General features: G+C 39.8%; 1 protein-coding gene across 2 annotated transcripts in view; it reads right to left on the bottom strand.

Moving 5' to 3' along the window:
- The window catches only part of grik2 (glutamate ionotropic receptor kainate type subunit 2), a 774,384-nt gene that overhangs the window by 97,072 nt on the left and 652,921 nt on the right, over positions 1-24,391 (bottom strand). The gene's annotated exons all lie outside the window — the stretch shown is intronic.

Consider the following 24,391-nt stretch of genomic DNA (forward strand, 5'->3'; position numbering starts at 1 on the left):
ATGCTTCTGTCGAAAAGTAGGATGCCAATTTCCTTGCCTGACAAAGATGAAAAAAGGCCTGCTTACTTATGGCCTCCATTGTCAGCGATGAGTCCAACACAACACCAAGGCTTTTAGCAGTAGCAGATGGAACCAGAACTTCCCCATCAAAGTCAGGCAGTGACTGGATTAACTCTGGTGGCTGGCCGGGCCAGAGTATCTCAGTTTTTGCGGGATTCACTTTTAGTCTACTCGCTCGCAGCATCACTGCTTCCAAACACAGCTTAAAGTTCTCAGGAATCAAAGTTGTCCCAGGTTCGAGACGCAAGAGTAGCTGGGTATCATCTGCATACTGGTAGCACTCTATGCCAAAGCTCCGCACTAGTCCAGCAAGTGGTCGGACGTAGATGTTAAATAACAGGATAGCACCCTGGGGAACTCCACAGCAAAGGCAGGAGCTCTCAGAGCTTTGGCCTGACCACTCCACCCTCTGTCTCCGGTCCCAGAGAAACGAATTGAACCATTGAAGAGCTGAACCTCGTACACCAGACATAGCCAATCAATGGATCAGCAAGTCATGGCACAAAAAGTTCTAGACGTTTGTCACTAGGTTGCCAGAAAGCTTCTAGTTCCCTCAATGTGTCCTTTGTGGGAGGAAGCCCTTCGCGAAGCAGATTGATCTTATTTATGAAGTAGCCCTGAAAGGTCTCTGCTGTAATATCTTGACTGGCCATATCTTTGGCTGGATGGGTTGGATTTATGATGTTGTGAACAATTTTAAATATTTGAGCATGTTGAGATCTGGCGGAAGCTATCAGTGAGGAATTATATTCTTTTTTGGCCTCTCTGGTGGCTGCTTCGTAGATTTGCTGATGTGTTTTGAGAGCCAACTTCGATGTTTCATCAGGTTTCTTGCGCCATTTACGTTCTAATCTCTTCTGCTCAAGTTTCATCTGACGTAATGCATCCGTGAACCATTCCGGCGGGGGCGAAAAGCCCTCACCTTGCCATGGTGAGGGGGCTTGCATGTTCCAATGAACCTGCGGGCACAACCAATGAAGTCATACACTCCCAGGAGGGGCCACAGGGGAGGATCCAGACCAAGAACAATCCGAAGACCCTAAGACCTCAACGGCGGAGCAGGCGGAGGATAACATGGTACGTGTTACAATGGCTGTGAAGGCAGAAGAAGGCTGCAACAGACTCAGCAGCCACTGTCATTGTGTTAACCATACCACTGCTGGGACCTCACTCTGTGAAGACTGTGTGTTGACCGGCCATGCACCGACCTCCACACATCAAAAAAAAAATCACACACAGGTGTCTTCCAAGAAAAATAATAACAAACCAACATAAGTCCCATGGCGATCAGTGAGTGGCGACAGGGGTGGGACTATGAAATATGGAAGCCCCTAGTCACAGACTGGCACATGGGCAGTGGATATGGACTCAGTCGCTCTACTTCAAGGTTCGAGGCAGTTGAGTAGTCCAGCAGCTGTATCCATGACTGAGCAGCCCTTTTTAGTATCCGCTCTGCTCACCCCACACAAGGAAGGGGCTTCTCACAAGAGCCATGACAGGTGCTCATGACTGCTGGACAGACCACAGGTTAATCCAATCCACAATGGCTATCAAGATTGCCCCCAAATGCAGACTCTGAGGAAGAAAAATAAGGTGCAAAATGAACACCCAAGCTCTTCAGGAGCCCTCCAAACGAGCCATTCTCCAAACAACACTCAAGGATCATCTACCCACAAAACACCCTGAAAATGTTGAGGAACATTGGAAAAAACTGAAGACCTCTATCATCACAGCCTGCAAAGAAACCATTGGATACCAAACTAAGAAACATCAAGATTGGTTTGACGATAACAACAAAGAGATCCAATAGCTAATTGATAACAAAAGGAAAGCCTTCCAAACATGGCAGAGAGACACCAACTGTGCTGCTAAGAAAAAGATCTATGCCAGTACAAAAGCTGAGGTCCAAAGAAGGACCAGAGAACTCAAGAACATCTGGTGGACAAAGAAGGCTGAAGAAATCCAACACTTTGCAGATACCCAGGATGCTCAGGGATTTTTCAAAGCCACAAAGATCATTTACGAACCAAGAAACCATGACATACAACCTCTATGCTCATCAGATGGAACCAAACTTCTGAAGGACAAAACATCAATTGCACTACGTTGGAAAGAGCACTACCAGAACCTGCTGAATCGCAGCTCAAATGTGGCTGAAGAGACCCTCTCACAAATCCCGCAACAACAAACCAGAGATGAGCTTGCAGCACTGCCTAGTATGGAAGAAGTCAGCAATGCCATCAGCCAACAAAAAAACAACAAAGCCAGTGGACCTGATGGGGTTGCTGCTGAAATCTCCAAAGAGGGTGCACCTAAGCTGATACAACAACTCTACCAACTCATTGAAAAGGTGTGGGTGACTGAGAAAATCCCAGAAGACTTCAAGGATGCCACCATCATCACCCTTTTCAAAAAAGAGGATAGAACAGACTGCGGGAACTATTGTGGTATCTCCCTTCTAACCTCCTCTGGGAAAATTCTCGCAAGAATCCTTGCAAACCGCCTTCTTCCTGTATCAGAAGACACCCTCCCAGAATTCCAAAATGGCTTCCATCCCTCCAGAAGAACAGTGCACATGATCTTCACTGCACGACAGCTCCAAGAAAAATACAGGGAACAAAATAAACTTCTGTACATGGCATTCATTGACCTTGCAAAGGCATTTGACACAGTGAATCGCAGTGCTCTCTGGACCATCCTCCAAAAAATCGGGTGCCCTGACAAATTTGTGAACATCCTGCAGCTCCTCCATGATGACATGATGGCAACAGTCTTGGAAAGCAACGGCTCCCAAAGTGACCCATTTAAGGTGGAATCAGGTGTCAAGCAGGGATGTGTCATTGCCCCAACCTTATTTTCCATCTTCATCGCTATGATACTTCATCTTGTTGATGGGAAGCTTCCCACCGGAGTGGAAATCATGTATCGGACAGATGGCAAGCTATTTAACCTCAGCAGACTGAAAGCCAAAACCAAGGTCACTACAACATCTATCATAGAACTCCAATATGCCAATGACAATGTAGTCTGTGCGCATTCAGAAGAAGACCTACAAGCCACTCTAAACACCTTTGCAGAAGCATACAAGAAGCTTGGCCTCTCATTGAACATCGAGAAAACCAAAGTGCTCTTCCAACAGGCACCAGCTAATCCTTCTGCAATGCCAAGAATACAACTTAATGGTGTAACATTAGAAAATGTTGACCATTTCCACTACCTTGGCAGCCACCTCTCCACAAAAGTCAACATTGACATTGAAATACAACACCGCCTGAGCTCTGTGAGTGCAACATTTTTCTGAATGAAGCAGAGAATGTTTGATGATTGGGACATCCGTAGAGATACCAAGGTACTCATTTATAAAGCCATTGTCCTCCCAACCCTGCTCTATGCCTGCGAAACATGGATGGTTTACAGACATCACACTCAACTCCTAGAGCGTTTCCATCAGCATTGCCTCAGAAAAATCCTGCAAATCTCTTGGGAAGACAGGCGGACAAATGTCAGCATGCTTGAGGAAGCAAAGACTAACAGCATTGACGCAATGCTCCTGTACCATCAACTCCGCTGGACTGGCCACATTGTCTGAATGCCCGATCACCGTTTCCCAAAGCAGTTAATCTACTCCAAAGGGAAAGGTAATGTTGGTGGGCAGGAAAAGAGATTTAAAGATGGGCTTAAAGCCAACCTTAAAAACTGTGGGATAGACAATGAGAACTGGGAAGCCCTGGCCCTTGAGCGTGCTAATTGTATGTCAGCTGTGACCAGCAGTGATGCGGAGTTCGAAGAGGCATGAATGGAGGGCTTAAGGGAAAAGCATGCCAAGTAGAAGGCACGTCAAGCCAACCCTGACCGAGAGCACCTTCCACCTGGAAACCAATGTCCTCACTGCAGTAGAACATGCAGATCAAGAATAGGTCTCTTCAGCCACCTAAGAACCCACCCTCAAGACCCCACAACTGGAAGACAATCATCCTCGAACTACGAGGGATCGCCTAAGAAAGTTTGAGACCAGGTCCTTGTGTTATTTAATATAATTAGAATGTAATGGAGCAAAAAGTATACTAGCTGACTTCCCTGGTAAATTTATGGATGTCATGAAGCAAGCTTCCTCCAGGTAATAAACACGCATAGCCTTGAGGGTGTTTACAGAAGCAAAGTAATGGTAAAGGTTTCCCCTGACACCGACTCTGGGGGTTGGTGCTCATCTCCATTTCTAAGCCTAAAAGCCGGCATTGTCCAAAGACACCTCCAGGGTCATGTGGCCGGCATGACAGCATGGAGCACTGTTACCTTCCCGCTGAAGCGGTACCAATTGATCTATTCACATTTGCATGTTTTCAAATTGCTAGGTTGGCAGAAGCTGGGCCTAACAGCAGAAGCTCACTTCGCTCCCTGGATTCGAACTGCCAACCTTCTGGTCAGCAAGTTTAGCAGTTCAGCGGTTTAAACCGCTGCAGCAACAGGGGGCCCACTACAGAAGCATAGCTTGTATCAAATGAGAGTTTTCATGGAATCACAATGACCAAAGGGAAAATGTAACCAACATCAAGGTTATTTTGAATGTTACCAGGATCCTGAAAAATGAGAAGTTTCTAAATGGTCCTTAAGGGCCATTTAAGCAATTTCATCCATTTAAGGTCCAGTATAAGTCATTATGGTCAATTTTATAGAATCATGCTGGAGGATGTAAAGATTCCTAGACAGGTGTTCTCTCAAGAAGAAAAAAACAAGTGGTTTTTTTATTTGTGGTTTTCTTACTTTCCACTTTCACAGGGGTCCTGTGTCCTAAAACTCACGGAAGTGCGGGGCCTATTGCATACTTTCTTCCTGCCTGTCTGGCTGCCAAAAAGTAAAAGGGATAAGTAGGATTTTCTGTCTCAGGTATTAAAATAACTTGGACAGCTTTGGGTATTATGAAATGTAGTGCAAGGGGAGTGGGGAGTGCAGTTTTCACACCAGACAGCAAAATGCTTTGGGGCAGGTCTGCAGATGGAATATGATGACAATGAAGTGAATATTTAGGGGTTGGTAGTAGCCTTGGAGGGCATTTCTGGATGCATTTCCAAAGAGTTACTGTAAGATCACACCACACCTAAATTTCACTGGAATATGCATACAAACTCACAACTGTGATGCTGAATTACAATCATAGCTCTTATCAAGGAAATGATTTGTTGCAAGTGTAAGAAAGGCTGTCTTTCCACATCTGGACTTTTCCCCCATTCTAATTAATTGGCTCTTCAAACAACTGAATTTTATTGTTCATGGGCCACTTTTATAGGCAATCTATTTTTGGTGATATGTCACTACAAGTTGTTTAACGGGGACCATTAACTCACCTAAAAGATTCAAGATACTTGTTTGTTTACATGTCCATAAAATGATCCTGCTTTTTTATGCTAATCCATTCATCATTAATATGCTAAATATATTTCGTATATATTTTGCCCATCACCTTCTCGAGATACATGTTTTACATATTTATTTATTTACAACATTTCTACCCCACCTTTCTCAACCTGGAGAAGAATCAAGGTGGCTTTGCACATAGGGAACTATTCAATGCCTCAACACAATGAACAATTAAAATGAATATTTCAAATAGCATTATAAAATACATTAAAACATTTAAAAACATTTAAAACAATACCATCATTTTTACCCATATGTTTATCAGGTACCCAGTTTTATTCACTGTGTTAGTTTTGGAAATGTATATTTTATTTATCATGAACTGTTAGACATTTGCCTCTAGTGTATAGTACTGAAGAGAATGTATGTTTTGTAAAATGTGATTAGAGATACCCATAATTAATATAATCATAAAGTGTGCTAATGTAAGTACAATATACACAGACTGAGATTGTTATGATACATTTCATGTGAATACCCACTAATTCTGATATCATCCTGACATGTGCCTGGCATTGCCTATGTATTGTTATTGAGTGAACAGACAGACAGAGATGATGCAAATGGGACTTAGCTTTGGCGAACTACTGAGCTCATGGCCAAAGTGGCTTCTTTATAATCAGTGGAGGTCCTTTTTAGTTCATTGGATAAATTGACGGCTGCTAATGCCCATGTTAGTCAGGCAATCAATATGTTTCTGGTTTTAAAGGACCAGAATCTATAAATCTGGAATTGACTTTTTGGAACACTAATATGCAAGTTAACAACTGCCACTGGACTAAAGCAGCTATAATTATTTTTTGTTTGTTTGCATGAATATATTCTTATCAGCTACTTAGTTACATATCAGTTATATCTTAATCCAAAACCCACAGCCTCACTATAACAGCAAATGTTTGTGCAAAGGAGGTCTTTTCAGATGCCCATAAAAAAAAGCGATCCTCCTGCTAGAAACTGAGGTTGAAACAACCAGAAACAGGAGTCTTCTTGCAAGTCCTTGTTGCACCCTTGCTTGCTGGTAGGAGGAGATTGAAAACAGCTGTTAATGTGAATTGAGGGAGGCATTTAAATAGCATTATACAGTATAAATACAGTGTATCTATAACTCTTGATTATGAATCCATAACTGAATACTGAACTCCAGCTGTTCATTTTTATGGGACTCGGGCAAGCCGAACAAAGTTGAAATAGAAGTTTCCCCCTGCTACATATACAGGCAGTCCCAGAGTTACAAACACCTGACTTACAATCGACTCAGAGTTAAGAACAGGAGTGAGACAACAGAAATGAGAGAAATCTATGCCTAAGAAAGGAAATTCGTTCTTGAAAGAGTTATCATAGTGAAAAGGTGCCTCAACTGAAGCTTTATCACCAATCCTTGTTTGCTAAACAAGCCAAAGTTTTCAAAATCCAATTGTCACAGGGAGAAAGAGTGAGGTTAAATCTTCTGAGCAGAGACAGAAAAACAAGCACAGCAGGGGTGTTAACCCTTCCCTATGCTGTCCAAAGTTTGTGTGTGTGTTGCTGGAGTTATACTTAAGAACAAACCTACAGAACCTATCTTGTTCATAATTTGGGGACTGCCTGTAAGGTGTAGTCTCACTGCCTCCACTTCTTGATGTGAAAATCTCTTTTGGAGAAGTTATATTATGTTCTATTCTGAGATCCTGCTTGATGCCACAGGGAGGATTTTACTATTTTTAACAAGATGCTTTCACTCACTCCTCATCAACCTAATAAAGAAAAGTAAACACAAAAATCCTTAACCCTATCCATGTGAATTTCTCAAATCTTTTGCTTCTCCTTTGGATATTTTTCCTCCAAATGCAATTTCTTTTCTATTCAATAGAATGAGAATAGGAGAAAAATGCAGAAGAAATTATTAACACAGTTAAAACTTAGTAATTCTCAAAGTAATTCTCACTTGTCTATACTGATGGGAAACAATGTCAAAAGTCATCATGTATATGCAGGATTTTACACTGAGCTTTTCCTTCAGTTATTTGCCTATGTTTGCACAATAAAGAGAATGGCAACAATTGACTGGTAACTCAACGGTATTCTACTATGACAATCAAATTTCCATGAAACTCATAAAGATGGAAAACTTGGAAAACATGTTACACAAAAATGTTTTCCATTGTCATGAAAATGAAATCTGGGAGAAACTAGTAGATCTAACAGCTTTTTAATACCCTGGGTAGTCCCCCCCCTTATGCTATAGCTCATAATCCTTCCACTAGGTTTCACAAGAAATGGGAGTTAATAATAATAGAAAGCCTACACTGTATTCATAAGCACCATGCACGATTCAATCATATGATTTACATTTTCAAGATCCTATCTTGTCAGAGTTAATATTGTCATCTCTCAGCTATCTCCAGGGAAAACTCAGTGGGAAGTTAAATTGCACAGAAGATCAGTCTGTAAGAGCAGAATAATGATTTTTTTTTCTCCACACAGAAACAATGCTTATTGATAACTGAGTACAACCAGGTGTTTCACACTGGCCCATTTTTACACTAATCACAGGGAAGGGGCCTGCAAGCAATAAAAAGGGTTGGTAGATACAATGGAGCTCCTCTTCAGGAAAGTTCTCCACTTGCAATACCTGGACTCCTATCATTCACCTTGCCTTTTTACCATCAAGATCCTTCCTTGGATCAGATACATGGGTGACCACTATACAGGACAAGTGCCTATGTTGATCAGTATGACAAAGTATGACTATGTGTAGAAAATAAGACCAGTAATACAGTCAACTCCTCATATCCAGGGATTCTGTGTTCCCTTCATGGCTTGAAAATATTCAAAAATATTTAATATTATTCAATAATATTCAAAAGAATTCAAAAAAGCTTTTTGTCATTTCATAAGAGACACAATTTTACTACGCAATAGGATTTGTGCATCCAAAGTGCCTGGTGGTTGGTTGATATTATCAATTACTGTTATAATATTAATTTTATATTGTATTGTTGTTTTTACCTATGTTATACTGTGCACTGTGCATTGTCTATTATGTTTTTGTCTACTCTGTTTTAATTGTGTTGCTGGGCTTGGCCCCATGTAAGCTGCCCCGAATCCCCACGGGGAGATGGTGGCGGGATACAAAAATAAAGTTATCATCATCATCATCATCATCATCATCATCATCATTATCATCACCACCACCACCCATGGATTTGGTATCTACAGGGGCTCCTGGAATCAAACTCAGATACCAAGGGCCCACTGTATAACAAACTAAATAAACATCTAGCCTCATGATAACTTCATGCAAACACATAGTAACAATTTTGTTTTTTTTTTTTTTAAAAAAACCCAATTTCTCTTTGAACTCTCCACATTCTCAGCTTCTCAAAATCCAAACATGGATGTCCCTTTTTCCCCTCCTCCCAACTAGTCCCCAATCTTGTTCTATCCTAACTTTATTTCTTCCTGTCCTTATCTACCTCTTTAAAGACAACCCTCTGGTTTTACATTTATCCACACATCAAGAGTCAATATCTGCAGAAGTAGAGTCTATGAAGATAGGGTGTCACACACAGAGGCTTCCATTATAATTGAACTGTAATTCCAATGTATGTAGGCTATCCTACTGACTTTTATAATAGTGGGATGGCGAAGCCACTCTAGATTTTAGCCTGATCTTTAGCGTGTTTCTGTCTTCTTTCAAACTAAGGCAAAAATGGCAGCTGGTAATTCCTATGTCATTGGGGTGTTGAATCTGCTTTATGCTTTAGTCTGAAACTCTACCTTGAAAAGAAATAACTTACATGATGAATCAAACCATTATACAAAAAAGCCAGTAAGTTAAAAGATTGAATCTCCTAATAAAAGAATGGCAGAATGCATATTAATTTTATTTTAAATAAATAAATAAAACCAAACAATACACTGGAATAATTTTAAAACAAGAATGTTATAACTAGAAAAGGGAATATAGTGCAATTTCCCCTGATGCCCTCTCACTATGAGAAGATTTCTCTAGAGCCAATTAGTGATTCAAACAGCAGAAATAGGGATAGCATGTGAAAAATATCTCTAAGAATGGGAAAGGCTCACGAGAGGTCCATAGTTAGAAGTGTAGCTATGGCCAATTCTTAAATAAGAACACTGTCCCTTCAATGAATTTTTCCTTCAATTGCCTAAATTCCTAACAGTAACATATAACTTCTGAGTAATACTTAAAATACCATTTAAGTGTCTAAGAAAAAAGGGGTAGGCAAATCTACCAAGGAAATGCAAACTCACCCCCCAAATAAAAATTCAAATAGGTATGAAGGATTTGCAGTGTTGCAGTCTCTGCAATGCTTAAAAAAAAAATGTGTGTGTTCGGGGGAGGGTCTTCTGTGGGAACGATTTATTTTGCACTTATTTTGTCCCCTCCCATATAGCTGCACCTCACCTTTGGGGAAAGTCTTCCCAACAATCTCAGTATTCGGTAGCCTTGTATTGGGAAATGACATTTTTCAGATTGTCTGGACAGAAGCCATATGCCCGAGGCAAAAACAATCCCAAATTTTCAACCTGAGGCTTTCAAGAGGAATGTAACCTCAGCCCAGAGGACTTGAAATGCTAAATTGGTCTCTATGAGCTATAATGGATTGGATGAGATGAAATTAACCTATAAACCATCTCAGGCAGAAGTGCTACTTGTTAATAGAACTGCCAGTCTGGAAATAAGAGTTCATCCTGGTTTAGTCATGACAGTCCTGACTTGTGATCAGATGTCAAGGTACATGACATTGTATATCTAGCTCTCTACCAGAAGATTCATATATTTTTAAACACCATGGGGGACAAGGTGCAATCCTAGCAAGTCCTTAGCAAAACCTTCTGCGACTACTCCTTCAAGGAGGACTAGAACAGGACAAAAAAGCATCTCAAGCATCCATCACAGTCAGGTAGTCATCTTCAATTATACTGCCCTTGTACCCAACATATTTGATCATTTTCGGGGAGGGGAATTAATGCTATTTCCATTCCTAATAATGGAAGATCTAATGAGGTCAACAGAAAAATCCACAAAGAGTCATCTAGTCTAATCTCTGCAATGAAGATACACTGCAAAAGTACTCCCAAGAGATAGGTCCCATCTACATTGCCAAATTACATTATATGATCAGTGTTGATGCATATATGGCAGCTGGTAATTCCTGTGGCTGGCGGGGACGAGGGACAGGGCCTTCTCAGTGGTGGCCCCCGCCTATGGAATGCCCTCCCAAACAAAATTAGACAGGCTCCCTCCCTCCTGTCTTTCCGAAAGAGAACAAAAACGTGGTTATGGGACCAGGCATTTGAGCATGAGTAGCAGCAAAAATGAGATATGAATATATGACCCACTGACAGACCCCACCTGGACATGAAAAGCGATTTAAATGTATATTTAAATGTATAATTATTTATATTTTTAATGTATACTCTTAATTTTATTGTAATTTTTAATCTCGATGGATTTTTAAATCTGATGTAAACTGTTTTTTGATCTATATGTTTAAGATGTGTATTGTAAGCAACCCTGAGTCCCCTGATGGGTGAGAAGGGCGGGGTAGAAGTGATGTAATAAATAAATAAAAATATAGGGAACCCCTGGTGGCGCAGCAGATTAAACCGCTGAGCTGCTGAACTTGCTGACCAAAAGGTCAGCAGTTCGAATCCAGGGAGCAGGGTGATCTCCTGCTGTTAGCCCCAGCTTCTGCAGTTTGAAAACATGCAAATGTGAGTAGATCAATAGGTACCACTCCTGTGCGAAGGTAACAGTGATCCATGCAGTCATACCGGCCACATGACCTTGGAGGTGTCTATGGACAATGCCAGCTCTTTGGCTTAGAAATAGAAATGAGCATCAACCCTCAGAGTTGGATACAACTAGACTTAATGTCAGGGAAAAACCTTTACCTTTATCTTAGACTCAAATAATGCAGTTTGCCAGCATTGAAATACATTATATGACTCTGTTCTATACTAATCATATAATATAGTTTCAAACTGCATTACATGACAGTGTAGATGGGGCTGTAGTCATACATATAGCCTATGTTAGAAGACCTCCAGAAAAGGAGATATGACAACCTTTACCCTATAATCTCTGAAGAGTACACTTAGCCAAGCTTCAAAGAAATGTATTAGCCAGATACCTAGACTTAGTCATGAGATGTTTGTCCTAAGCTAATAAATGTTTGTTTCATGCAATACAATTTGGACATTTAAGGAGCAGTCAACACACTTAATTTGGCTTATTGCTAAAGCAGCTAACGGATTGGTAGAGTCTGCCTCCCTGAGCAATTGCCAGGAGATAATGTACAGCTGTGGTATGGGTCAGTAAAAGGTGGTAGAAATAATAAAAGCAAAAATCTATGTAGAAATGAAAGATGAACCAGAAAAAATATGTGCACTAATGCTTCCAAGACAGGGGAAATCCCTTCTGATAGCTTTTTCTTCCCCTGTTTTTCCTGCTTGAAAATATGAAATTACAGGATAAATGTTCTCCATTGTTTTTAAAATACTAGGACTGACACATATGTTCCCCTGGTTCAACTGTCTGGAACATTATATCTTTTGGAAGCCATTGTCTTACACTTTTCATGGTTTACTTTGCCATTTCCACTCACTTCACTGATCCTTCACTGATCACTTATTCAGTGGTTCAACATCATGCTGCTATGTGATTAATCAGATGTGGCTTTATGCTGATGTTTTTGAGAATAAAGAAAGCCTACCTTATCAAAGGCCATTCGAAAAATAGAAGGCTTTTGCAGCCTTCTATAGTAATCTCCAAAAGTTCCTCTAAAGTCTCCAAAGCCATTCAGAGATATTTTTAAAGGTCTTTAACTCAAAAATATCACTATTAAAGGAATTCTTGTGCACTGTGGGAGGCATAGAGCTATATCACACTATGCAACTATAGAACTATTAATTACATTCATAATATCCTGCTAGAAAGTTCTAGTGCCTCCCCATACAATAAACTCTATGATTCCATAGGATGGATCAATAGGTTTGTTTATTCAATGTTTTGCCTTTCTCCCTATACATGATCCAGAGTAGTTTACAACAGAACCATAGCATTTAGAGTGAAATCGGTGGACTATAATTTCTTAGTGTTAAAGGGCCTTGTAGTTGTTGTTCTTAATCCAGTGTTCCTACCAGTACATTTGTTTACTTAACTGTGATAGATTCTTAAGAATCCCACTGGAAAAACTGCTGCTTTGTATTATTGAAAATGCTTGATTTCTTATTGCTTTTTCCACTCTTTAATGTAGAATTTCACAAACTAAATTATTTAAACTAAGAATTCAATATATAGAAAGAAGGAACCAATTAGAATAAACAAATGGTGTGCTCACATTTGTCTCATCAATTAATATTCTTTTACATCATACAAAGTTCTTTTTATTAAGAAAGCTAAACCATCTCAAAGCATCAAAAAGTTTTATAAGCTAGCAATGTTGTCTTGATTGGAGAAGGAATTCCACTACCCATAACACTATGCCTCTGGTACCAGAGATACTGAAGTATTCCCAGAGTTAGAACTGGTGATGAGTCTTGTCTCTGTAATGGTTGTGTAGAATAGGGAATATGAGTAGGTGTAGTGAGTTACTTGGCTATGTGTCAAGCAACACCTGCTAAAAAATTTCTGTAGATTAAAGGAACAGAAGTTGTCTCCAGTTTTCAATATAACAACCGTAGCATATGTTACTTGACAAAAATTGATTAAGGGAATGCAAGAAAATTGATCTACTTATTTTAGCATCCCTTGCAGGCCATTATGATGAGTTCTGGCTCTCCATGTATATGGAAGAACATAATATTAAAATTACCTTGAAGGTTGCTATGTTTTAAACATGGTTCCAAAAATGCAGACAAGGAAGCTGGAAAATTACTGCTGGTACAAATGTTTCTTTTATGGTCATTATGAGTTGATATTTTGAGTTGTTTTCCACTTTCTTCTATTAGAAATAAGTCTGTAATTTCCTTTAATAAGTTATTTCCCACTTAGAAGTTTAAATAAAGTCAATTCAACCTTTTCCATCCTCTGTATTTTCCTCAGAAAGTTTTTAGGGGATCCACTATGATCAAAATAAATTCAGGATTATTAGCCTAGTTAGTTTACCAACACTATCCAAGAAATTGTGCATTTTCTATATAAAAACTCTAGCTTATAGCAATCAGGATCACTGTACGAAAACTGAGAGGTGTAGGAAAGAGCTCATAATTATGGATTCATAAATCTTGAATTATTTCCATTTACCCTTTTTGACTTGGGGTGGGGCTATCTTGCTGTATTCTCCAATACAACCTTTTAAATGTTTTCAAATGGAAGAAAGTTTAGTCAAAAATATATATTAGCTAAAAAGGGGGATTGCTGGAGGATTTGGGGTCAATAAGTCACAGCAAATCCCCAGAGGTAACGCTATCCCTGTACACATTGATTTTTCCCACTTTCTCTTTCTACAACTTTGGCCTGATTTTTTTTCTGTAGTGATCAATGCCATCTCATACCTTCCAACATTTCACAGATGACAACTGACACATCTGTAGCAAGGGACATTAGAGTGTGGTCAAGACAATAAAAGCTATTAATGAGTAAGTAGACACAAACTATAGCAGCTTGTTTTTTGCCTTAGTTTGCTGGGAAGTAAAACATTTGCTGTGAATTGAGTGAAATGTCTTTTGCTCATTGAACTCATATTTCAGCAATTGAAGTACAGTGAGTATAAAAAGGGGAAGCTGGAGAAGGAGACAGAAACTGGGACATTTTCAAAATCAGTTGAAAAGCGAGACAACAGAGAATTAATTTGGACTGTCTCTGTTAAACAGGGACATTTGGAGTAAGAACTTAAATCTCTTATTGCCCCCATAAGTTCTTTCCAGCTAAGACAATTATATTAGGAAATGATTGATTTCCAAACCCAGCAAGGATTAATTGAAGGCCATAGAGAACTGTCAGAGGGATAGAAATTGAGGATTAAAATATGATGTTATTTTTATTCCTGGCCTATAGTTGCTTCCCCCTCCCCTCCCTACTCACACTTTCCCTCCCATCACTCCCTCCCAGAACACTGATAAAAAACAACTGAGTGAAATATATCCATTTTGGCAGCTTTTGGGCTTTTACTGTTTTATCAGTAGTTTAATGGAGTGAATGGCAATGAGTCTTAGGAGTGTCTTCAAGCTAGCTTTTTAATATTTTCTGCCACAGCAGAGAATCTCTAGGAAGCAGCTTGCTATATTCTGATATGAAGCAAGTTAGGAAAAGAAAATTGACTGAATAATTATGCAGCCTTTAAGAGACACAGGTGCTTCTTCTCTCTCCTTGTAGCCTTAAACCAGTTCTGTTCCCAAGATGTGAAACTGGAATAAAACCACTGGTTTTTATGTAATGATTTTTTAAAAAGTTTTTATCATGTTGCGTGGGGATAGGGGATAGGACTACTTGAAAAGGGTCAGTAATATGGGAGTCTAAGGCATTATTTTAAAAAGATCGTTCAAATGTTGCCTTTGAGATCTTTTTCCATTTTGCCTATACAACTACTAGTATAAAGAATATTTTCTTTTTAATATGGAAAGTTCCCAGTCTGCGGAGCCTGGGGAACAAAAGACAATAAGATCTTTGTTCAAGAGGCAACTTGTGATATTCACAGTGTGATTATAACCATTTAAATGTCTAGATCGCCCATAATCAATCCATTTCCTTCTCTTGGTGCCTTCATTTACTGTGAAAAGCTTGAAATAACACACAGAAAAGCACATAGAATTTCCATTAAATTACCAGTGCTATTGTTGCATTCAAAATCATACTTGACATCCTTATCAGAGAGGCATCATGGCTGTTTGCTATAAACGAGCAATAAATGAGGAGACTCCCTCAGTTTGGATTTTGTTCTTTTTATTTGAAGGAACTTAACCAATTACAGGATAGCTTGAAGATTGCTAATAAATATGAGCACAGTCATTATTGCCAGCTTTCATTTTAATCCATGATATAAAAAAGTAGTGTTACAGGGTATGTAGAAAACAAAGTCATAGGCTTAAGAAAGGCTACTGTAACACTGTGGTTCTCACATATTTAGTTTGGTGTAAGATGGAAAAAATGGTTGGTGTTCATTGTGCATGCATTCTTAGTCGGTGACAGAGCCCACTCAATGTGGTAAAGGATAGATAAATCTGGCTAAACTCTGTGGTAAAAACTGACTAAGGGTACAGAACTGTAGTTTTCAGTGGCCACCCTGAACCACCTCTTTCAGCTTTGTGCATCTCTGCCATTGCAGCAAGATTCATTTACATTGTAGAAAATGTGAAAACAGCCCTTTGAGCCTTTCTGGTGGATTTCAAATGCATCTGATTTTATTTTTAAAGCTACAGATGATATGAGTGGATTGTCATGAGGGTCTCATACTACAGAGATTATTTAAAGTTTAAAACACTGAGTGAAAACCAGAAAGTGGGCGGATACTACCACATCCTTGATGTTTTATACATCAAGACAAAACTGCAGAATAGACATGAGCTCAGTTTAATATAGTTGATTCCATAGAAAGGATTATGCAAAATATTTCCCACTCATATATACTATTTTGCGGATTGGTCTCTCTCCCCCCGCCCCAACACATAATCAAAACTTGCTACAGAGGCTTAGGAGACTGTCCAGAGCAGATTTGGAGGAGGGGTACAAAGGAGGAGGAAGTCCTGCAATCCTCACATGATTTTTGGGCGGAGCTGTTTTTGTACCTTCAGTCATTCAGAACAACTCTTTCCTTATCCAATGTTCTCTCCCAAAATAGTTTTAAAATAGGTTGCAGAAACTGTTTAATATTAAAAAGAAAGCAATCTGTTTTTCAAAATCATTCTGGACACTTCTGAATTTTTGTTTCATTTTGCCATTTTTGCCAGTACCTTGAACAGAAAACTAGTCCCTTGGGGTCCACCGCAATTGCTCATCGCTGCTTTAGATAGAAGCTTATAAGCACAGCCTTCTTTTCAGAATGATTAATTCTAGCAAGGACATTTTAAAAACATAGGCTGCCGTCCTGCAGGGATTTCAAACTTCTAGCTACGTGTTAACTAATACTACATATTCATGACCTTGGCCTAATCATAATGTCTTCCAAAACCGACCTTAACAGCTAGCAACTACACTGAACAATTAAGGTCTGCCCTATTGACAATAGAGGTGCAAGAAGAGGACACTTCCAGCCCTCCTCACATCAGCATGTGAGACCGAGAGAGGGAATTGTAAGAGAGGTCCTGCTTTTAGTTTTCACATCACCGCTCACAGGTAGAAAAGGCTGGAAATGTCATATTGTTGTATTCCAATCATTAGGAGAACAGACCTCCATTACTCAGTGTGTTGTTGCATATTAAGGTAAGCTTTGATGGAGTCAGGATAGGAAACATTTCTTTATTACATATTCATAACTAAAGACTTTATCAAAATAATCCACAGTTTTGCTACAATTTACTGGTCAACATACACTTTGGTGCCTCAAATGTTAGCCCTTGTTCTGAGTATATTTTACCTGCTAATTCCAAAAATGTCACCAATTTTCTCCTATCTGCTCTAGTTTGTTTTTGTTTTTTGAAATACAGGACATATGCCATCTGCCAGTCACCATCTACTCACACACAGAAAATCATAATAACCCTATATAAGAAACTAGAGCTGATGTGATCTATTAAATGCAAATTTTATGAATCAGTCTCCCAAATAACCCCAAGAACAGGCCTAAAAATCAAGACAACAAGACATTTCTTTTTGATTGGGCTGTGTAATAAAAACATATCACATTGAGCGCCTTTGATATAGAACCTCTCTTCAATATTCACCAATCCATGGTCCCTCAATTTTATTTTCACATATCCTTGCAACCCCATCTTCCCGGACTACTTGATATATTATTACAATTGCACAGTTTCAGCATTAAAAACACAAAAAGGCAAAAATATCTATACACATAATCTATACACATAATAAAAGTGAAAATCTGTAAAAGTGAAAATCTGTGTGTGTATGTGGCAGGCGTGTCCGCTCACACAGACAGCCACAGGCCTTCCCAAACAGGCCATAGTTCCCAGTGCTGAGGAGCCACCAAGTCACTCCCTCCCAGGACATTGCAGGTTACAGCAAGCACATTCCAATATTCCTTTCTCTCTCTATTTGCATGACCCCGGCCACTGCCTCTTCCTTACCACTTTCCTACCTATGGCACACAGCAAACAGAAGAATTGATCAGCAATGGAACCTACTAAAGATAGAGGTTTGGGGAGAATTCAACATGGTTTATAGGAGTTCTGGGGACGGGGATGTATAGTTCACCTGCAATCTAAGAGTACTCTGAACCCACCAATGATGGACCTGGAACTAACTTGGCACACAGACCCAACATGACCAACTTTGCATACTGGCGGGATTTGGGGATGATTGATCTTGACATCCAGGAGTTATAGTTCACCCGTATTCAGAGAACACTGAACCCATCTGATGACGGATCTGGACCAAACTTGACACACAAATTCAACACGGCCAACTAGGAATACTGGTGAATTTGGGAGGTGGTTGACCTTTTTATCTCTGGGAGTTATAGTGCACCTGTATTCTGTGAGCCCTCTGAGCTCCACCAATGATGGATCTGGATCAAACTTGGCACACAAACTTAATGCTGCCAACTTTGCATACTGGTGGACTTTGGGGTGATTGACCTTGGCATCAGAGTTATAGCTCACCCGTATTCAGAGAACATTGAACCCAGCAAATGATGGATCTGGCCCAAACTTGGCACACAGATCCAACATGGTCAACTATGAATACTGACGGGGTTTGGGAGGATTGACCCAAGACTTTTGGGAATTGTAGTTCACCCACATCCTTGTGCATTTTCTAATGGGAGCACTCAATTAAAACAAAAACAAAGGCTGAGTTATTTTCTAAGACATAGCGAAACATATTACCTAGCACCCAAAAACAAACAAGGTCCTTTGCAAATAATCTGTACACTGCCGGGTACCCAAGGCAGTATACATTAAAAAGAAAACGGCTACCTTGGCAATAGTGAAGGAGAGGGGAGATGAGGAGAATCCCAACCTCAGAAAACAATTGATGTTTTGAATGCTGGCACAAAAGCATTAAGGACCCATCACATTAAGGTGGAAAAATTGCAGAATTTGGAGCTATTGGTGGGTTTTACCTGTCCATAGCTAGGGATAAGAGAATAATGAGGTGAGGGGAGGCAAATTGGTAGCAGGACATATATGGTTTTGTGTGGCAGGGATGGCAATGCCAGTTTGCCTGCTTTATCAGATAAAGTCCTCGGTAGGATCTTGACAATTGCTAATTATCAAATAAAAATCAATTGAAATTCTAATTACTTTTGAAGAAAAAGAGCTATATGCAATTTTTGAAGGCAGCTTATATGCACATCTGAAGTATTCCATAAAACAACAGAAACAGTCATCCAGCTTAAGATGCCAGTTGCCCTAGGCTAACTATAGCCAATACTATATGTAGCTTAGTATGAAGTAAATGGTAAAAAACAGTATCAGTCATCCTACAAACATTGTAATGTTATTGTTGTGCTTCCACAGATACCTCTATTTTCTTCCCTAGTTAGGAAGTTTTCACCTGTACTGTAAATAGCTATTGTGGGTGGGAGGGGTTCAAAGTTAGCTCCAACCTCTGAGGATGCCTGCCATAGATGTGGGCGAAACGTCAGGAGAGAATGCTTCTGGAACATGGCCACACAGCCCGAAAGACATACAACAACCCTTAGCTCCTTCCCTTAAGACATTCTCTTCCCCTGCCCCTTTAAGAATCCTCCCCAGGGACAGAGCCTCATAACCAGACCCAATTGCTTCTCCTGGAATCATCCATTTTGGAGTTGGAAGGTGCAGAGGAAGGCTGGAGAGAAGCATGTTGAGCATCAGAACTTTATTATTAAAAGACAGATGAACGAAGAACAAGAAGAAAGATCACAAAGCAAAGTTAAGTAGACAGAAGCAAGATTTCTATTTTTCTTTTAAAGACTCCAAAAGTCAGTCCTGGAAGGAGAGAGGATTTGAACTTTGTAGTTTATTAAATTCTTGTTTACTCTTCATTTATACATTTCCCAAACTGTCCTCAACAAAATCAAGGCACCTTCCCCATAAACAGCTCATGGGGACAGAACAGATAGCCTACATATCAGTGGTTTTGTCTGCTCGTCTTCTCAGTGCTTGGCTTTATTTCTTGGATTCTCCCCTAAAATATTGAAGTCTAGACAATCTCAGTCTGACTGGATTGCTATAAAAGAAGTTAGAAGTAACATAAATATTCATATGATACAAAACATTGTTATTTTTTATTCGGGATTTAATTCTAGTGAACTCTTGAGGTAACAATAGTGTTTGTGGAAGTGAAAATATCTACAACAATGGTGTTTACAAACAATTCTGTTTGCAGCAAAAAGACAAAATATACTAAAGAAATCAATATAATTTTTTCATGTTTTGAATATTATTATTGTATGATTTCAAATCTAGGTAAAATGAGTTTCCCTCTGATGAAGTGAGATGAAATATGGGAGTCACTTATTTCCTAATATTTCTGTAGCCTCAAAGTATTTTGAAGATTCACAAAACTTTTTCAAATTTTACAGTGTTCAAATATTGCAATATACAGCATGCATGCAGAGATGTACAATAGCAAGTGTGTCCATATCGGTTTGCTGAAGCTATTGGTCATCATGCATTGGTTGTGAGATAACAGCTTCCTGCGATAAATTCCCATGTCTCACAGAAAGCCCTGACTGGAAGCTATGACATAGTCCTTCCCTCCACCAGTCACAGCTATACTCAAATCCCTGTATACACTGGCTTAAAAGCCCCAGCACTAGAAATGCAGCAATGGAGCTAGGCAGATGTACAAGCACAGAGTACAAGTGACTTTACCGATAAAAAAAACAAACCCTAAAAATCTATTTGTCTGCACTGTGGGATAATCCATATGCAGTGTGTATTATCATATTAAATGGGTTTAACAGGGCAGCACAATCCCAAATAAACATTTTTTAAAAATCCAGAAACCTAGATGTCCACATCACATGCAATTCCAGGAGAAGTACCTTTTATCTAATCAAGTATTGATTAGTTAACTGTGGCAAACTCTGATGACAGAATACTTTAATATCAAAGGCACTGAGCAACAGCAGCAGTGGCAGCAATACCAGACAGAACAGTGAAAAGCTTCACAATGAAGATGCAGTACTCAATGGGGGCTACCCATTTTCCCAACTTCCTTCTGTCAGAGACTGCCAGATTGCTTAAAGGCTATGACACAGAGATAGCAGAGAGATAATAAGCTGAAAGAGAGCAATTTTCTAAAAGAAAAATGAGATGAGGGTGAACATCCAGCAGCTGCCAATCAGAATTAAACGATACTATGAAGGCGCTTACCTGACAGTCTATGAATGACAGGCTAACGGGGCTCTGAAATACTGCAATAAGACCTTTCATATATAAAATGTCATTTTTTATAAAATGGTAGAGACATGTGTCCATTTTTATAATGAACAAAACTCGATAATATAAAAAAACACACACGTATTGGCTTTCCAGATTAAGTTCCGTCTCTCTTCCCATCCCCTTTACTATGTTATGCCAATGATGCCTTGCAGAACTATTTAAGAAAAATCTTTTGATGTAGTTGTTCTTGCTGACACCTTGTCAGGCTCATATTTTGAAGTGACTTAAGTGGAAGGCACATCTTTACTCTTTTTAATTCATATTTCTCGAGTTCGGATTGAGAGTGCAGGGAGCTTAAGCATGAAGGGACTCAAAAATATTCCCTCTTTATCTGGAGACAGACAAGCCTGCAAAGACAATAGATTTGTGATCCATCTTTAAGAGCTTGTTGTCCTCCTTAATTCAGAAAAAACACTTTTTCTTTGCAGAAATCTTTTCACATGCTGAGCCTATATGCTTTTGCCTGTGGACTTATGGCAACAACATTTATCCCATAGGGCTTTCTTTGGCAAGGAATATTCAGATGTGGCTTTGCCACTTCATTCCTGAAATATAGCCTACAGCACATGGAATTCATTGGTAGCCTCCCATCCAAATACTGACCAGGGCTGACCCTGCTTAGTTACTAAGATCAGGCCCATCCCACACACCCTGTTTCAAATACTAGATGCACTCTGTGAGATCATCAGTTTGCCTTCAATACACATTGTGAGCATGGCAGGGGCAGCAACGATGCCACATACCTTTTTCCAAGGAGTCTTTGTGATTTTGTAGACTCCTCAGGAATGGCACAGATGGCCCGCCAACCAAGGCCAAGACTGGTCAGTCACCTAGCATAAGGATTAACAAACTGACTTGACTGGCAAAGGCTTCAGTCAGGTCTGCATGATACACATAAAACTGAATGAGATGCCAGCTCGCTCACTCACTTTTGGAGCAACTCTCCCTTTACGAGTACATCAGGATTCCAATGATTTTTTGAGATTCCCATTTCTCAAAATCAGTAAGGTGGCATCTTTGATATTGTTTTGTCACGGTTTTGCCAGATTATGTATGAGGCCAGATCATCTTTGGGTTGCGACAATTGGGGACATGCTCAGTTTGGTGATATGGTCTACTTTTCACCTCAGGTGATACTGAAACCATGCAGTGGCTTTTACTTACATGGAATCCTCTATATCCCCAGCAATTGAAGCTGTAGGAAGAAACTTCTGTCAGAAAACAATCAGGTTGTCCAATCTCAGGATACAAGCAAACCTTTCTAAACTATAATCAATTAAGTTGTGGTCTGTTCAATTCTAGTTTGTTGTATTACTGCCTTCATTGATGGGCTCATCAATGGTCTCAGCCCTATGTCACCTTTGAGGGCTACAATTTTAACAAAAGGAATTCATGGGGTTTCCTGTTTTCTTATCCCCTTTACTACAATAATCTCACTAGTAGTAAACAAAAGAGCAGTTTTCCATTTCCTGTATCCCCCCCCCCCCCCCAGTAATTTTAACATCAGTGTCTTCACCCTCTCCTGTTTTCTTGCCTCAGGAGTCTTAGCAGCAGTGACTCAGCTCCTGTTTCATACCTTCCTTTTTTTTTTAAAAAATAATCTTTTGTTTGTTTGTTTGTTTTAAATCCCACTCATCTGGGATTTTCACTTTTCAGTATGAAACTAGGCACTGCAACTTTGATAACAAACTAAACCACTCTGTCAGGTTTAGAATGGCATAGCATGCTTTCATAATGAATTGTAGCTGTTCCCACCCGGGTGTGATTCTAATTAATTTTCCCTCTCCCTCAGAAGACCCAACAGCAGGTTTGGAGGAGGAGAGAAAGATTCCTTTTACAAGGCCCTCTCTTGGCTGTTTTAAGGAAGAGGGAGAGAAAGAATGACAACAGGCTTCCATCCAAAGCATCTTTGCATAAGTGGAGGGAAAAATTGAGGGCCTGGGGGGGGGGGGGGAGAGATTGGCAGTGTCATCACTCTTCTCCACTCTTCCTGAGTCTGGGGAGGAGGAATGGCTGTGGAAACCAGACACTGGGATCCCAGAAGGTGATCCCAGTGTCTGTTTCCATAGGCCCTATACCTCCAAAGTGTTGGATCTTTAGGGTAGGTCCAGATCTTTAGAGATATATTTTAAACTCAGATTAAACCTAGAAAATCCAGATTACTTCAGGTTTAAATGGATTGGTGTTAAATGTCATCTGGACACCTCAAGCTAATCTGTTCCCCAGCCCATGTTTTAAGGCTGTGTAGATGAGGCCTGGGAGACCAGGTCTCCAACTTTATTATTTATTTATTTATTTACTATACATTTACCCCATCCTTCTCACCCTGGCAGGGACTCAGGGCAGTTTACAACATGGCAATAATTCAATGTCGTTGTAAAACAATTACAAAGAATTACAGAAAAGTCATTTAAAATACACATTAATTTACAATAAAACACAAATAAAACCATCAGCATCACATGATCCAAGAGCAAGATCCGGGCCATTCCATTGGTCGGTCTTTCATGTCTATTGCTGCACCAGGTTTTCAAAAGCTTGGTTGAAGAGCCATGTCTTCCCTTTGTTGCGGAAGATCAAGTGAGAGGGGGCTGATCTGATCTCCTTGGGGAGGGAGTGCCATAGCTGCGGGGCCACGACCAAGAAGGCCCTGTCTCTTATCCCCACCAGTCGCACTTTCATTCAGTAACGGAAACCACCTGGGTGACCTTGGGCAAATCACACTTTTTTTCTGCCTCAGATAAAGGCAATGATAAACTCACTCTGAATAATTTTTTTCCAAGGAAAAACCCATGACAGATTCACCTTAAAATCAAAAATAACTCCAAGGCACACAATAAATACAAAGTTTATATCACAATGATGCTATAATCTATTTTGATAAAGGTCCTGAATTTCAGATGATATTGATATAGATTTCAGTATTGTATAATAATGATAGTAAGTACATAATAATGCCAGGAAAACAGCACTTGGAAAGGATGCTGAAATTAAAGAAGTCTCAAGTCTACAACCTTCCAATTTCATTCTTTAAATTAATCTACATAAGTCTTCATAACTTTCTCAATGTTAGAGATTCCTGTTCTTCAGAAGTGGAAGGGGAGCAGCAAAGTGTTCATGAATCTGAGGGTGAATTGGAATCTGAGGAGGAGACTTTGCAAGTACCCTCATTTCAGGAGAGGTGAAAGGAAACAGAACAGAGATGTCGTTCAGCTAGATTAGCTGCCAGAACTGCCCTAGCAGCTGTGAGGGGACTCAGGGCTATAAAGCAGAAGCAGGTGCAGCCAGCTCTTGCTGGTAACAAATTGACTCTAATGCCTTCATTCCCTGTGTGCCTGCTTTGGGTCTGCATCTGGATTTATTGCTGTTTCTTTGTCTAAAGTAAGACTGCTATTTGATTTGGGAGTTTATCAGA

Source organism: Anolis carolinensis, chromosome 1 (genome assembly GCF_035594765.1).
Source record: "Anolis carolinensis isolate JA03-04 chromosome 1, rAnoCar3.1.pri, whole genome shotgun sequence".
NCBI classification, from domain to species: domain Eukaryota; kingdom Metazoa; phylum Chordata; class Lepidosauria; order Squamata; family Dactyloidae; genus Anolis; species Anolis carolinensis.